This window comes from Poecile atricapillus, chromosome 2, assembly GCF_030490865.1.
Source record: "Poecile atricapillus isolate bPoeAtr1 chromosome 2, bPoeAtr1.hap1, whole genome shotgun sequence".
Classification (NCBI taxonomy): domain Eukaryota; kingdom Metazoa; phylum Chordata; class Aves; order Passeriformes; family Paridae; genus Poecile; species Poecile atricapillus.
In genome coordinates, this window is record NC_081250.1 from 103,169,494 (window position 1) to 103,185,375 (window position 15,882).

The window sequence follows — 15,882 nt, forward strand, 5'->3', positions numbered from 1 at the left end:
TCCAGAGTATGTGAGAAACTTACTATTTCTGCAACATTCAAATTATTCCTTGAAAATTTCCAAGAGGTCCTATATTAATGAGGGAAGGAACATATAGGCAAGATGAACAGGATGATACTTAAGACTTGTTTTCTTAGGAAACCAGGAAAAAAAATCAGGTGTAAACTTTAACTTATTTATGAGTAAGAAAGTTTAATTCAGGTCTTGGACATGTAATATAGCACACAGAAGACAAGGAGTACTCCCTTTCTTCATTTTACCCCTGAAGTTTTATCCCTACTGAGTAATGACTCAGTCCCTCTAGAAACCAGATACTATTGATCTCACTCCACAAGGCTTTATGCTCTTAATTTAAACCCAAGCAGCAATGTCACTAACTTAAATGATGCTGGTCTAAACTGAACTAACCTAAAGCTTCAGATCCTCCAGGGCTTTCAGATCGACTTCATTACCAAGCAATACAAAACAGAGATGCCTCCTACTTTCTTTATGGTCTTCTCACAGCTTGCCTTTAAAATGAATGACAACTACAAAGAGATTGTGAGATTACTAATTCCACAAAATAGTCCACAAAGCCACTATTCCGAGATCTTCTGGTGGTCAACTTGGAAAAGCTGAACAGAAAATAAATAAATAATTTTCAGAGAGTGAGTTATACATCCAGCTGCTTATTATGCCACTCCTCACCATTTCCAAGTTGTTTACAATCATATATAGGTATCTTTTCCTCTTTTTCTTTTGAGTACTTCCATTTATTTTAACCTAAGATATAGGAATGAAGAAAGCATCATATATTGACTTGTAGAAAGCTGAATGGATTGTCCCTAACCCCACCAGAAATAAAACTGTGCTCTCATGTGCACTGATCCCCAGGGCTTGATCTCCTAGGCCATCCTTCCAACCACAGCAAGGTTGCACTTTTCTGTAGCCAGAAACACACTGCAGCTCCTCTCCTGACCATGTAAGGAGGCTTAGCTCCTCTTCATCTTTGCAACAGAGCCCTCCCTTGGGGAAGAAGGGCCTACTCCTTCTCTAAGCAACTTCGTTGTGTACAAACAACTAAAACTAATTTTAAAAGAAAGTTGCAGGTATAGATTTCAAGAGGCTATTTCTGCTGTTAGCAAACAATGAACCAATCATTTCAAGTGCAGAGCTTGTTCTATACTATCCTGCTAGAGATCTATTCTTAATTTGAGTACTTTCTTCCTGTAATCACCTATTCAAAGCAGTGAGGGAAGAAGGAAGAGGGTGAGAGAGAGGTGGAGAGAAAGAGGGATGCAGTGGAAAAAAGGGAGAGATGGAGAGGGAGAGGTAGAGGGGGAGGGAGATTTCTGTGTAAAATCCTGCTGAGAGCAGGGATGCCAGTTAGTCATGAGTTATGTGGGAAGTTTTTATAATGAAAACCACCGATCATCAAAGTTATCTAGGTTTATGAAACATTTCTCTCCAATATTTACAGATATTTATGTGGTAAGAGTTTTTCCATATTTAAAAATCTGTATTAAAAACATCTTATTTCCATCAGAATAGCTTAGAGTAACATCCACCACCCCCTTGGTACAGAGTGCAGTGCAAAGAAATAATTTTGGTTTATTCCAGTTTAAAGGACAAATAGCAAAACAATAGTCAGATAGTCAGATTTCTACATTTGTCATGCTGTGGAGGTGTTTGTGCTTAGCAGAGCTCAGAGGACAGTGTGTAACTCTTAGTACAAAGAGTGTATGACATAAACTGGTCTTGCTCATAAAATACAATAATGAAAACAGTTAATAGCTGGTCTTGCACAGACCATTTTTGTTAGATGCCACTTGTCTGATTTAATAACACAACACAGAATATTTCAGTCTTGTAACTTTAATTTCTCTTTGTCCTGGCTTGATCAAGATAAGATCAGTTCTAAATTGCTTTGGAATATTAGCTGGGTACCATGAATTTATTTTGTATTCTCTCAGCCATAACTCATTACATGGAACTTGCTTGGCATCAATAAGTCACTATGGCTTTTGTGTGTGCATGCGTGTGTGGGAGTGTGTGTGTGGCTCAATACCCTGCTGCTAGGCTATTTAGTGATAAAATCTGATATAATAAAATATTAATTACAGCTGAAAGGTTGGGCGAGAAATATGAACTCAATTACAGTCCCATATTGTGAACAAAGGGCACGGTGAAAAAATCCTTTGGTTATAGATGTTTGGGATAATAAAAGAACAACTAGAACATTAGACTCAAGCTGAGTGCTCCCTAAAAGGCCACCTGTTATTAATCTTCACATCAGGCATAGAATTTCAAGTAAATTAGGTCAAGATGAAAGACTTTTGCTGCTGATTTTTTTTTTACTTAACTAATTTAAAGATTTCTTTATCTGAGTAGTTTTACTTTGATGTCACTGCAATAATTTAGTAATTAGAAATTTGTAAGAAGCACAAGGACACGGCAATTGTAATGAAAGGTTGGATATCATATATAGTATGCAAAATGATCACCTTATATGGCGGCAAGAATTAGCAATTTATTCTAGAATTCTTCAGTCAAATTACCAGTTTCTCAGAACCAAACTGTAAGCAGATGTAGTTATGCCATCTTAGAAAGCCTCTTCTCTGGTTTGGTTTGGATTTTTTTCAAAAAATACCAGCAGCAGAATGTAAGTTATTCTAAGACTTCTTAACACACACATTTTTTTTCATCTGTTTGATTTACCTGAGTGTGAAGTCAGATGCATTACAGAAGACTTAACAGAATGTGACCAGATTGCGAACAAGCACAACTGTGATTCAAAGTTAGTCCAAATCAAATAATATGACCTTGAAATCCCATGCTTAGTAGCAAATTAAAAGAACTAAGAAATCTTATCTATTACTGCAGGCTAAAATGTGCCATTAGATCATAAAATAAGATTCTCATTGTCTGATGAACTGTGTTCTCTATTAACATTGTTTTCAATTTCAACACATTTTGCTGAAACTATGGCAATATATTTTGGTATTAATCCAGAAAAGAGATTTTCAATGAATTTACATTTATGATACTTGAAACAATCCGATGACCATTTCAAAGCTTCTTAATCAGCTTTATGTTCTTTGCTTAATTTCTTTTTAAAAAGAACACAGAAAAATGATAAGTTCATAAATACAAGATAAAAGTATCTTGGTACAACAAGCAAAGTGCTTTTATAAGGCAATATTACACCATTTAACTCACCAGTTTTCAGGTTGCCAAGTCCAATTTACAGAACAACAGGAAAGCATGGAAAAAGGAGTAAAGTCTTGCCACAGTTTTAAATAAATTAAAGAAAGCAAAACTGTCTAAAATAATTTAGTCTAAAAAAGAACAAAGTTAGAGGGGATCTGAGGGAAATATTCCAAATGGAAAGCCATGTCAGGGCTGGTTGTTCCTTTCTTTTCAATCTGCCACAGAGAAAGAAAATGCTGATGCACAATGGTACTGAAGTACAGATCAATGAGGAAGATACAGAAGAAAATTCGAGGAGTCTGAACACATGCAAACCAATATGCAACAATCTGCAAGATAACATAGCCCATCTTATCAGAATCAGAAGTATCACTTCTGCAAGTGTATGTCTAACTTTCTCATACTCAAAGACAGCTCACAGCTGCTTGAAAATTGCTTATGACTAGAATGCAAAGATTCATTACAACACATTACAACAGCTCCAGCAAAGTTGTTGATGGCACCCAAACCATGAGATTCCACCTGGGTTTCATCCTGCTATGTGAGGCTAAGAGGAGGCAAAGAAGAAACAGACTCGGTATTTCCATGCTGTTACCCTGTCTTCACAAATTATGTAGAAAATAGATCTACCAAGGTCTGAATGAGTTTACTTGGGCTTCTCAAGAAAACAGGAAGGCCAATTCCCACCTATCGGAGGCAATTGTAGTTCTTTGAGTCTAAATGGGATGAATATGTCATTTCCACTAAATAATTCTGAGATTCAAGCATCTGTTTTAAAAAAAATACTCTGTTGTTTTCATTCTACAGTCTTCAAGGTAGCTGGATTTGATACAATAAAATACTCTACAGGAATGAAAAGAAATGGAGTTACACAAAAAAGCAGCAGTCTTCATGTAAGAACCTGACCCGGTAATATCTACTTTCAAAGAAATCCAGCCACTTTCAAACAAGAGATTTCTTCCTCAATAGCCATGAAGAAAATCAATAGCTACACAAAGTTAAATTAGAAGAGCAGTGAAAAAAATACCTTGAGAAATTATGTGATCTCCTTAAGGAATGGGAACATTCCCTCAGATCTAAATCCATACATAAATAATAGAGATACACTATTGCTCAGTCTCTTGTATTCAACTCCCAATTTATGCATATTATATGTGATGCTGCCTCCTAGAGCTGTGGTTTTCATTCTGTTCTCCACAAATTTGTAGAAAATGCAGTTTGCAGAAGGTAAGAAAAACATACATCTCCTGGATTTCAAATCACAGCAATAAGATCTGCATGTGTGCTGAAATATCTTCAGGGGTTTATAAATTAAAAAAAATAATTCTATTAAGATAAAGTGACTATAAAGATTACAAGTAAGTGATATTCTAGTTCAATGTTTTCTAGTAAACAATAGACTACTGCAATGATGTAACTATGCCCTGGAGAGTGCCCATGAGGTGTGAACAGTCTGCAAATACACTGATGTTCATGGGCATGACTATGGCCAGTTGCACAGGTTTTATTTATGAATTTGAATTAATATGTACATGCAAACTGATCAAGGAGCCTGGATAGTACACAGAAATTAAGAAGTAGGATTTAGAGCAGGAGATCAGCTAATGGATTAATAACACTGTTAACACTAAATATATCCTATATCTACAAATCTGTGGGCTGGAAATTCACAACTGAATTGAGCTGGGGAATTAAGAAAATAGATGTATTAAAATTAGCAGTTTATAAGTAGAGGGAGAATGCTTATTTTCTCCCTTTACCCAAGGATGCTCTGCAATCTGCTGGTTTGTGTACAGCACAGGAAGAAAAATATTTGCTGAGGCAGCTGACTGAATACACAAGCCAATTTCAACAGGTTTTTTGATTCAAAGCTTGGGAAGTGTTTACTGCTCATTAAAGCACTCACAGTGGATATGAAGTTTTTAATAGTGAGGGGATTCAATCTGGAACGTGGAGAGACTAGCTCAAACAGATCCACTACAATCATTTAAGATGTGGTCTCATTTGCCCATTTTCTTGTGCTAGATGCTTTGTTTTCATGGGAAAATTGGTGGGAAGCAGCACATGCCTTTGCTTCAGCTGCAACTGCAGAATCAAGTGCTATCACTTAAGCACCCAAGGCACAGGCACATTTTCTCCTGCTGGCTCTGCTGTAGGAGAGCAAGACCACAGCAAAAATAACCACAACAGAATTCTCGCCTCTCAATGTTATCGTCTTTTTTCACAACTTAAATGCAGTGGGTTCCAGTCCAGCAATTTGGAAACGGAGATTACTGTGCTCATTTTCATTCTTTCTTCCCTACAAAAAAGCTCTGCAGGGCACTTTAATCAGCAGTGCAAAATGATGCAGGCAGACAGAAAACAAGTCAGTTTTTGTGGCATCGTCCCCAGTTTTCAGGACTTCTGTGGATAAATACAAGGCTGACCTTCTGTTTTGTCAGTGAAGGTATAACTCTTCCTCCTCCCTGCACTGGGAATGACTCTGGTAGGATTAGGTGGCACAGAAACCTTGGCAGCATGACATTGTGCAGCTCTTCCCACAGGAAATCTGGCTGTAGATAAAAGATTCTGCACAGTTCAGGATTAGCACAACTGTTAAATACAGATGAGATTTTGGCCTTGTGCTTCTACTACCCTACGAGGCTAATCTTGAAAACAGCTTCAACTCTGGATGTGAGAATGCCGTTAATTCATCTGTCCTCATCTGATTTCCCCATGGTACTTTCTCCCTAAATTCAACATTTTTATAATGCCTTACACATCTATCCTACCACTTTCTGAGGCTGTTTTCGGCTGAAGCTTTTACACTTCTCCTGACTAAAGAGCTGCCGCTTTCAGTTGTAGAGCCCAGTAAGTGACTCTAATGTTTCTTTGTGTCATTTAATGTAATCCAGTTGAGCAGATTAGCTTTTACTTAGCAATGCTTTAGAGTCATGATGCTTGTTGTAAATGCCACTGATTTCCTTTCCTACTTAAATGAACAGAATAACAGAAAGTTTACATGTTAATATTCAGCAAAATGAATACTCCTTCAGCATCAAGTGTGGGGAATGACAGTGTTTCACTTGGAGTGCATCTATAGCTTTTCTTCCTCTTTCCATGCAGCACTCCTCTTTATCCTTTTCTTTTCCTTTAACATTACTTAGTATCAAATAAAAGCATTTATTTGATTGCTTGAAATATGAGATCAAAATGCTTTAGAAAAATGGTTCAATGGTTTAAAACAGTTAAATCAAAAATTTATACTGAGAGTTAGGAATTGGCCCAAATTACTTTGTTCTGGAAACCACAGTCCTCCTGCTGTACATTTAAGTATTAGCAACAGAATTTTTTTTAATGCAGCTACTTAGTGTTTGTTAGTGAATAAAGGGCTCATACAAACTTGCTCAAAATGCACAATATGGAAGAAAAATTCCTAAGGTCAATGGCAGTACGGAAATGCAATTAAAGTGGTACTGATTACAACTGTGTTGCAACCTAAATTATTAGGAAAATCCCACTGACTTTTTGCTCCTTGTCACTCAGACAACTCTGATCCACGTGAGAATCTTGACAAAAGCTCTCCTGGGGGTTGTCATGTACAGAACACTGAAACACGTACTTTTGGTGCCATAGTGCTGTGTGACTTTAACTAGCACCACCTTCCTGACAGATATATACACTTGTTTCAATTCACCACTGCCTAGAGAATTTATATTTGAGCTGTTTATATATATGCTCCCTGAACTAAAATTGCTCTCCTTCTTCTCTGAAGTTTATCCGTCCGATGCATTTTTAGAAAACAACCATTTCTTCTCTTAGCCTTAATTGGTTGCTAAAAAACAAGTCGAATTCTCTTGGTTCCTCCATATGTAACACAGGTTTTCCATGATCATTTATGGCAAAACACTCACTGCTCTAGCACCAGTACACTGGTATTTCTTGGTAAATCAGAACAAGGCATAGGAGCTCACATGAGCTCCTGCCAGCATCTTGTACAATGGTGCTCAGAGCTTGTCACCTTTTCTGGAAACCCCACATGCTGAGTACAGTCTATTTGCCTATTTCACAGACATGCTGTGTTCTGATGATTCACAGTCATACTGTAAGCCATCCACACACACTTTCTTCTCCTCTGTTACTTCCAAAAATGAGCCTTTATCTTAAAATGTGCATCCTTCTTATTAGCTCATAAAACGCAACTTTGCATCTCATCCTGAAGGCTATTCAGTATTTTCTGTGCAATGTTCCAATCCAATGCTGCAGGCAGGATTAATGTCAAATGGATTAAAATGTGTTATATTTATATTTTAGATCTATAAATGAAACAGGCATTGAGTCACTTCTCAGTTGATAATTCAGTACAGCACTATACAGCCCAGTGACCATGTACTTCTATCACAGTCTGTTTCAGAGCTCTTAAGAACCACTTAAAATTACATATTTAATTTAAATACTTATGAAAGAAAAGGAACTGAATCTTGAGAATCACAAAAAATAGAAAGTATATGGCATAGCTAGAGAACAGAAATATTGATGTGCAACATTGCCAAGGCCTCAGCACTACCAGGGGCCAAGCAGACAGGGCTTGCAGTACAACTTGCAAGCCTGACTTGAGTGCTCGTTTAGTCAAATGAGTGAATGAAGACCAAAGGTGACACCATACTTTTCACTTGGGACACTCACTTTGGGATCTAGAATTTGAGAGGAAAAATAGTGACAAGATTCAAACCTTCGCAAAAACAAAATAACTGAAGTAAGATGGTAAGCTACGGTAATTTCACACTGACAAGGATATGGGAAGTGAACATACATAATGCACATTAAGGTCAACAGTGAAAGCTCCCGGAGAGAGCAATGGGTTATGCATGCTTGACAACTCTTAACCACAGTTTTACAGGAATTTAGAATGGGTCACTCAGCACTGTGGCTACAAACTAACATACATGTGACGCACATTGTCAGAAAATTACTTTAAAACATCTCCACAAAGTACATCCCCACATAATCCTGCCCAACAACCACCTGGGGAAACATAGCTGGCCCACACACTCCCCCTTCAATCTTTCCACAACACACAGTAAAATGAAAACAAATCCCTGGCACACTTCAGTAAGCACAGAGCAACAGCACCTCTTTCTTACATTTCCAAGGAGTGCTCTGGTTGTTCTGCATTTGAACTTGAGTTTGGTTAAACTGAGTACTCCTTCAAAAATCATGCAGTGCAGTAATTCCCAGTGATGTTCATAACTCCTTCACTGTGGTCCCTACATGAAACACCTCCTTCTCTCAAGGCAAGCACCCAGAAGGACATTTGAGCACCCGACACAAAGTGGGAGAAACATGTCTCTACAGCTCCAGAGGGTGACTCTGACATGAAGGAATGATTGTACCTCTCATACTGTCTCTATGGAATGATCAATGTCCCTAATCGAGGAACTTCCTAAACTCAGACAGAAGTAGGTGCTTACATTTAAAGAGCTAAAATACACCTTATTGGGGCTTTCACTGTATAGGTCTACATCTGCTTAAGATACAAGTGTCTGAGCTCTCTCAAGAGAGATGGGACATTCATACCAGCTTTTTCTACAATAACCTAACAACTCTAGCAGGTTTGCAGAAACCAGAGGCTGGGGTTAACTACTGCTTTCAACCTGAGAGGCTTTGACCATACTGCTCCCACACCCCAACCATCTGTACAGCATTACTGTGGTCTGCTGAGACTGGTGCTGCATGAAAACACAAATACAAGAAAAATTGGAGAGCTAGGAGAGTGTACATGATGAAACCTGTCTAATCAAATGGAGATTCTCCTTATGCTGTCCATTATTTGTTTTTATTTAAATACCATCTAAACCGTAACACACCAAAAGTCCCATGAGAAAAGAACATGGACTTTGGGTCTCTTGTTTGCCTGAGAGGAGCTTCAGGAACTTTGTACTTCCAGTTAGAGGTTTCTGTGGCTTTATTGGAAACATATGATACTTGAGAATAGGTTGATGGCTCAGACTTGCTAACACTGAGCAGCTTAAAATCCATCTAAGCTATTTATTAAATCTTATGCTATCTAAGCTGTTAAATTGCTGGAAAGGTCCCCAGCAGGTCTGTGGCACCAGCCAGCTACCACTCTCCCCAAAATTCCCAGACATGAACCAGGGCCTGTTCCCAAATGGCAGTTTGGGGATCCTAGTGCCTGGGAGCTCTGCAGTATGAATATGGACTGGATTTAGCCAGTTGGCCTCAGCAAAAGAGAATGGTACTGGACATACAAATTTCACTGGTAAATACGCACACCTGAAGTCTGAGCTCAAGTACATTAATCTGAGCACTGAGTAGCCATCCCTCCCAAAGGGGTCATGAAAAATTATGACCCCGTTCTATTCCTTGAATACTTAGAGACTGAGCTGTTCATTTTAGTAAGTAGATTTAAGAAAAACATGTTTTATCAATTCTGACTGAAGTTGGCAATACAGAGCCAGCAAAACAGGTGTGAGTTCCAAGAGTTAATGATTCACTGGTTGAATTGCTGCTGGACTTCAGCTTTCATGAGGGAGATTGAAAAAATCGAGTGCTTCAAAGGACCTTAACAAAGAACTGATGTAGATGAACTGGACTATCATGCTGTCAGAATGAGAGGTAAGCGATATAGAGAAGACTATCATAAGGAATTTTGCAAAGAAATGATCTCCACTGCAACCTACTTAAGGCCAGCATGTAGAAGGAAGGTTTAAAAAAAAAAAAAAAAGCAGAGCCTCCTAACAGTGCAGCAAATTTTTAAGTTGTTAATTATAACCAAAATCTGTGAGAAAGTGAGTTATAAAACTGAAATTAATCTCTTCAGAGATATGGAATAATCTGTTTTTCTCGTTTATTCTTGAATTGCTCTAGCTTGCTTTACTTATTATGGATTAATTTTTATTAATTGCTAAATGACAGGTGTCATTACATGCTGAGTTCTCAGTGAGACAAATTAGTACTTGAAGAAATCAAGAATCAATACTCATTTTGCCCAGGGACTATGTAAGAAGTCACAGCAAAAGGACCATGGAAATTTCTGAACCAGCTAACAGGACATGTGAAGCTGTACCATGCATGTCCAGGCAATAGGTACCATAAATTCTAATTCAAGTCACAGTAAAAAATCCAAGGACAAGTTCTACTGCATAACAAAAAAGAATTACAGCATTTTTATTGCATAAGCAATTACTACACCGTTCCCTCAATGAAACAGAAATTGACCCTTCTGCTGTAAATAATTTTACTTGTTGCTATAAAGAAGTGACAATTATGGGCATTAATAAAACCCAATCCCTTCTCTACCACAGACATCCTCAAACAACTTTACGGGCTGCCTTACAGGTTGTAAAACTATGATTTGCAAAGAGCTGACCCTACAGCACACAATTCAGGCCTCCATGTTTACAGACCCTTAAGCAATAGAAAGGATGCTGGTAGCAAGCAAATTAAAGAGTTCCCTTCACGCTCTTTAGATCCTGTAGTCTCACAGTAATTTGAAAGTCTTTATTTTGAACATGGCATTTGAGAATATTAGAGAGTTAGTAATGCTACTTAAACATGTATAGCTACATTATTTCAACAGGCCCATTTCTTTATCATAAATACACCTAATATCCATGTTTTATCTGTGAGCTTTAGAAAGGCCAGAGTTCACATTTCATTTTATTGGGAAGCTTTCCAAATTCTGCTGATAAATGTACAGTTCTGACACTTCTCTCCTCAGCTGTGTCTACATAGGATTTTCTTTTTTCTCATTACAGTATTACCATGTTATGCCAGTGGGAATAGAAGGAAATTACAAAAACATGCTAGCATTACATAATGTGCAAGGCAAGAGCTGTGAGAGGACATAGCTAAAAATGCAGATATTGCAATGTCTTTTTTGGCATATGCTGTTGCCATGGTTTTGCCCACACAGAACACTAACATCTCTTATTGTACCAATCAGCATTCTCCCATTTCAAAACTCATTTGCTCACATATCCTGAATTTATAATTATACCCATGATGTCTGCCTTCATAATTCACTCACAGTAACTAATGCTGCGCTCTCACTATGCAACAGAGAAACTCAGACAGAGATATCAGGAACTTCAGGAAGGGGATTGTAACTTTGAGGCCCAGATCTGTGGCTACAGTATACTCACAAGAGCAATGCAAGTGTCTCATGTCCTTTTCACAATAATGGAAAGTATCCTGAAACTTTCGCATTTAGAGTGTTTGAAACCCTGCTGCTTTCTGAGTTCCAGTGATATCTCCATGTGTTTCCAAACAGCCTGCCTGGCTTGCTAGGTTAGTTTTTTTTTTTGATTTCTTGACTGCCAGTGAAACAATTAAAATCTGCTGAACTCCAGACCAAGTAAGTGATTTTTTTAAATTTCGTACATTTCAAGAATAAAGATAGGCAGTGCCTTTTCTGGAAGGCTGTCAGATTGGAGAATCCTGAAAAAGCTCTCTCAGGCTTCAGATGACCCCATTTCTTCATATGGAAGTGGATGGGCAGTGCTGCATGACCTAACTTATGTGGCACACTGCCTGCTGCCAGCCTACGAGGAAGGGAGCAGACACAGTGACAGAGCAGAGACGACGGCCAGACATGCAGAAGGCTGATCCTCACAGCACCAGTCATGCTGAAGGAAAGGATGAGGCCCTAAGACAAGTCCTCCTGCCCTGTAATGTGTGTGGCAGGCATGGGAAGCCAACTGTGACCTCTGCTTCACACATAGCACAGGGTTGTTCCATGAGAAACTGCTGCATTACATACCAGTCTTTGCGTTTCAAGGTGACCCCTTCAGATTAACTCACTCCATCCTTCTACTGCCAGTGGGTAGGAATTAGGTGTCCTCTGTTATTCATTTAAAAATTATTACACTCAGTGCTGTTGAAATGGCTAAGCCACATACAGAATTAAGTACTGCTTAAACTTGGGTTGACAAAAGTTTATTTACACCATTTCGATCTCCTGTGAATCACGCTGTTCCTATGCTAGGGACCGTGTGCAGATAACCTTCATTCCAGCTGTGACAATGAACCGAGTATTTACATGGTGCCTTTAAAAGTCTGGATAAGCCAAAAAGAAATGTACATTTCTGTGAAATTTAGGCAATCTCATGTGTCCCTCTGATGAGGTAGTAGAAAGGAGTGCTTATCACTTCAGATAACATGTCATTTGAAATTTCTACAGTAATTTCCAGTTGTAGTGCAAAATACTTATTATCTTATTATGGCCTTTTGAAGTATAATAAATGCTACTTCTTCAAGGTATTAAGAGAGATTAAAAAGTATGTTTCAAAATTAAGCACTTCAAGTAGAGATGTTTATTTTCCTAGTAGAGTTCTTATTTATGCAAGTTCTTATTTATAGAAGAAGTTGGGCACACAGGTGATACAGGGCACGCATGGAGAGTACACAGATTGCCTTCACTCTAGAACACTTGGCTTTCAACTCACATAATTCAAAGTTTATCGCTTCCTTCTGCATGTTTTCTTTATGATCCTTTTAAATTATACTGCTTGGCAATTGCTGTAATTCTCTCCCTCTCATCCTGTCTGGGCTTTGCAGCCCCAAATGCTGCTGGACTGATCCCACGTACTCAGAGCAGGAAGTACTTTGGCTTCCCAAATGCCAAGTATTGCATCCACAGGGATTTGCTAGCTGACACATTTGGTCAGCCTGTTCTTTCATTTCTGACTGGAAAAGGAAAGTACCAAATGCCTGTGGTGTCTGTAAGAGTAGAAAGGTTGGCTGAATGGGCAATTAACTGTCCCGAAGAGTTTAATGGGGCAAATCCAGCTGAGCCAAACTTTGTAAAAATGTAGTATGAATAACAGATCATGACACAGAGTAGAACCAGGATGGTCTCTTCTTTCTTATCCATTTTGCTCCTTTCCCAAGTCTGCTCCTCACAGAGACTTGCAGTTCCAGTGTTATCTGAGCCAAAACCTTTGGGATGTTTACTACTAAAGTTTTTTGAGGATGTGGCACAGAATAGCAGGAAGAGGGTGTTACGGGGACAACATTTTGCTGCTTACGTAAACAGATAAAAGAAGTGGAAACACTTGACCTTTATCATGGCAAGACTGAATAGAAATAGGTGCAACAAAGAAAACTTCGTTCTCCTGCTGAAGTTAAAACCTTCCAGGACAACTTTTTTCAGAGAAGGTCACAAGAACCTTTTACAATGCAATGTGACAAACAATCTAAAGTTCTTTCTAACATAGATGAATATATAAATAGCACTAAATGCAAGCAGTAACCAAGCACTACAGTCCTCATTCCTGTGTGTGATCCAGATCTTTGCAATGAATTAGCATTCCTTGGCTGAGTATATGGCACTGACCAACTTACATATTTGCAGAAAATTTGGCCCCAGAGTCTTCTAAACTTTAGGTTAACTTGCCCTGGAGAAGTAAAATGTACAAATGGTATTGCCTTGGAAGAGTGAGTCCCCCCCAAACAGATGTTGAAGAGCCCTCACAGAAAAAACATTTGCATTTGTATGCTTTTTATGCAAATTCTTCAAAACTTTACTGACTCTTAAATTCAAATATCTGAAAAAAAGAGAATATCTGCAGTAAGACATATATTACACAATTTCCACAAAGGGATCATCTTAAATTAAACATTTTTTGTTTCATTTAAGCCTTACAAATTACAATCACTCTAAAAGTCAAAATAGCTTAGCCAGCTGTTAAAGAAGTGCATACATTCATCATTACTGAATGCATTACTACTTAAAACATACATAATTCCAAAATAATCTCCTTGAAACAAAGACAGCAACAGCCATAAAACATGCTGGACCTGAAACTGGAGACAACGCAAGCAGTATTTGTTGTATTAAAAATCCAAAAAAATACATTTCAATCATGTCCAGTCTTATGAATTCTAAAACAACCTGGAATGCCATTTGGCCTTTATGATTATTGTGTACTTTAACATTGTAAACAGAGCTTTCGGAACATTTCTGTAAAGTCTGTTTTTTGAATCAACATTTAAGCAATCAGCATTACACCTTTCCTTTGATGTTGTGCTCGTTGTGTGCAGACTCTAAGTGGCATAAAATATCAGGATTTTTTTATTTAAGAAGAGAAAAATAATTTAATCACAGGAAAAAAAGCTGGACTTCAGAATGACCTCAGGTATCAGTTTTGTTGACGTGAATGGCAGAATTTGTGGTCTCCTTTTCCATCTCAGGAATTGAAGAATTTTATGTGTCATGGCTGATGCATTGATCAATAAAACAACAGTCATTTACACTGCAAGTTTAGTGCAGTTTCAAATATCTGCATTAACCAAGTCGGTAGCTGTAGCAGAATCAATAGACAAGGCATTTTGCCTATTGTAGTGTGGATAAACGAAGTATGACTAAACTTTTAACACCCAATGAATACAGATTAAGATGATAAATATAGATTTTATATGCAGGATGTGTTTTTCAAGCAGTGTGCTTGGGAGTGGAATGTACTATAAAATGTTAGAAGTATTAAGAAATTCTTACTTTCATTTTCACTCTGCTTCACTCAGCATTTACACTCTAAGTTTGCAGTCAGCCTTCATTTTATTTTAAGACCTGTTGCAAAGGACCTTGGTAAATTTGCTGCTGTGTGTTCAACTGTCAGTTCTACAGCTTCATGTCACTTTAAATCTCTCCTCCTATTAACCACTCATCCACTTATTTGGCACACTTTCATCTCCTAACGAGCTCCCTTCTATTGTCAGTGAAGTTTCTGATATGTCACTACTGCCATGAGAGCCAATCATCTTTAGTTCACAATGTAGATAAAAAGAATGAAACCATTTTTTTATTAATAGCCTAATATGTTAATGTTTAAACAATGACTTCAACTTGTACCATTTTCATCCAGATGCATGAATTCAGAAGGACTGCACTAGAGCTTTGTGAGATAGTCAGACAAACATCAAATAATTCTGTTTCTAATCTAACCTTCTAAATCAGTTTCATTAAATGTGCTCTAATATTTGCTGCTTTTTCCTTGGGTGGTTCAAACTCCTGTGATGTGCTACATTTTCTTTTTAAACAGGTGCCTGAATGAACGACTGAACAGCATTTTCAAAACACAGACCTATGTACATATAATATATCTAAGTAACAGTAAAAGCTCTTAATCATATGAATTGTATGAATATTCTGAAGAAACCCAAAGAGCATTTATTTTCATTCATGCATATACAAGCATGACAGATCTGTATTTCCCAGATGAACAGAAATTATCAAAAACTTCAGCATCAGAATGAAAATATATGATAGCCACTCAGTATAGATGGAAACTCTTCCTACAGTAATGAAAGAATTAAGGAGGATACACAATTACCCAAAAGGAAAAACATCATAATAGCCGTGAAAAATGTTTCTCTCATCTTTCTTTTTGTTTATTTAGAGTATTGAGCTCATTATTGGTTCTCATGTAGAATAATCTAACAACTTCTCTGTCTTCCTCACTGAAAATCAGGCATCCTTTATTCTAATAATGAAGAACTTACACAGTACCATGTATTTGGCAGGAAGATAAACCTCTGAAAACTGGAAATTCATTAATGGATACTATATAACACTAAAGAATCCAAGACACTGGTTTTAAAGGTTGCTTTTTAAAATTATAATTTCTGCTACTGTGGTCAAATAATGTAAATACTTTATGAATGCTGCAGTACACACTGTTTAAATTGGCTAAC

General features: G+C 37.6%; 1 protein-coding gene across 7 annotated transcripts in view; it reads right to left on the reverse strand.

Moving 5' to 3' along the window:
* The window catches only part of PTPRM (protein tyrosine phosphatase receptor type M), a 449,216-nt gene that overhangs the window by 186,948 nt on the left and 246,386 nt on the right, over window positions 1-15,882 (reverse strand). The window lies entirely within an intron of this gene.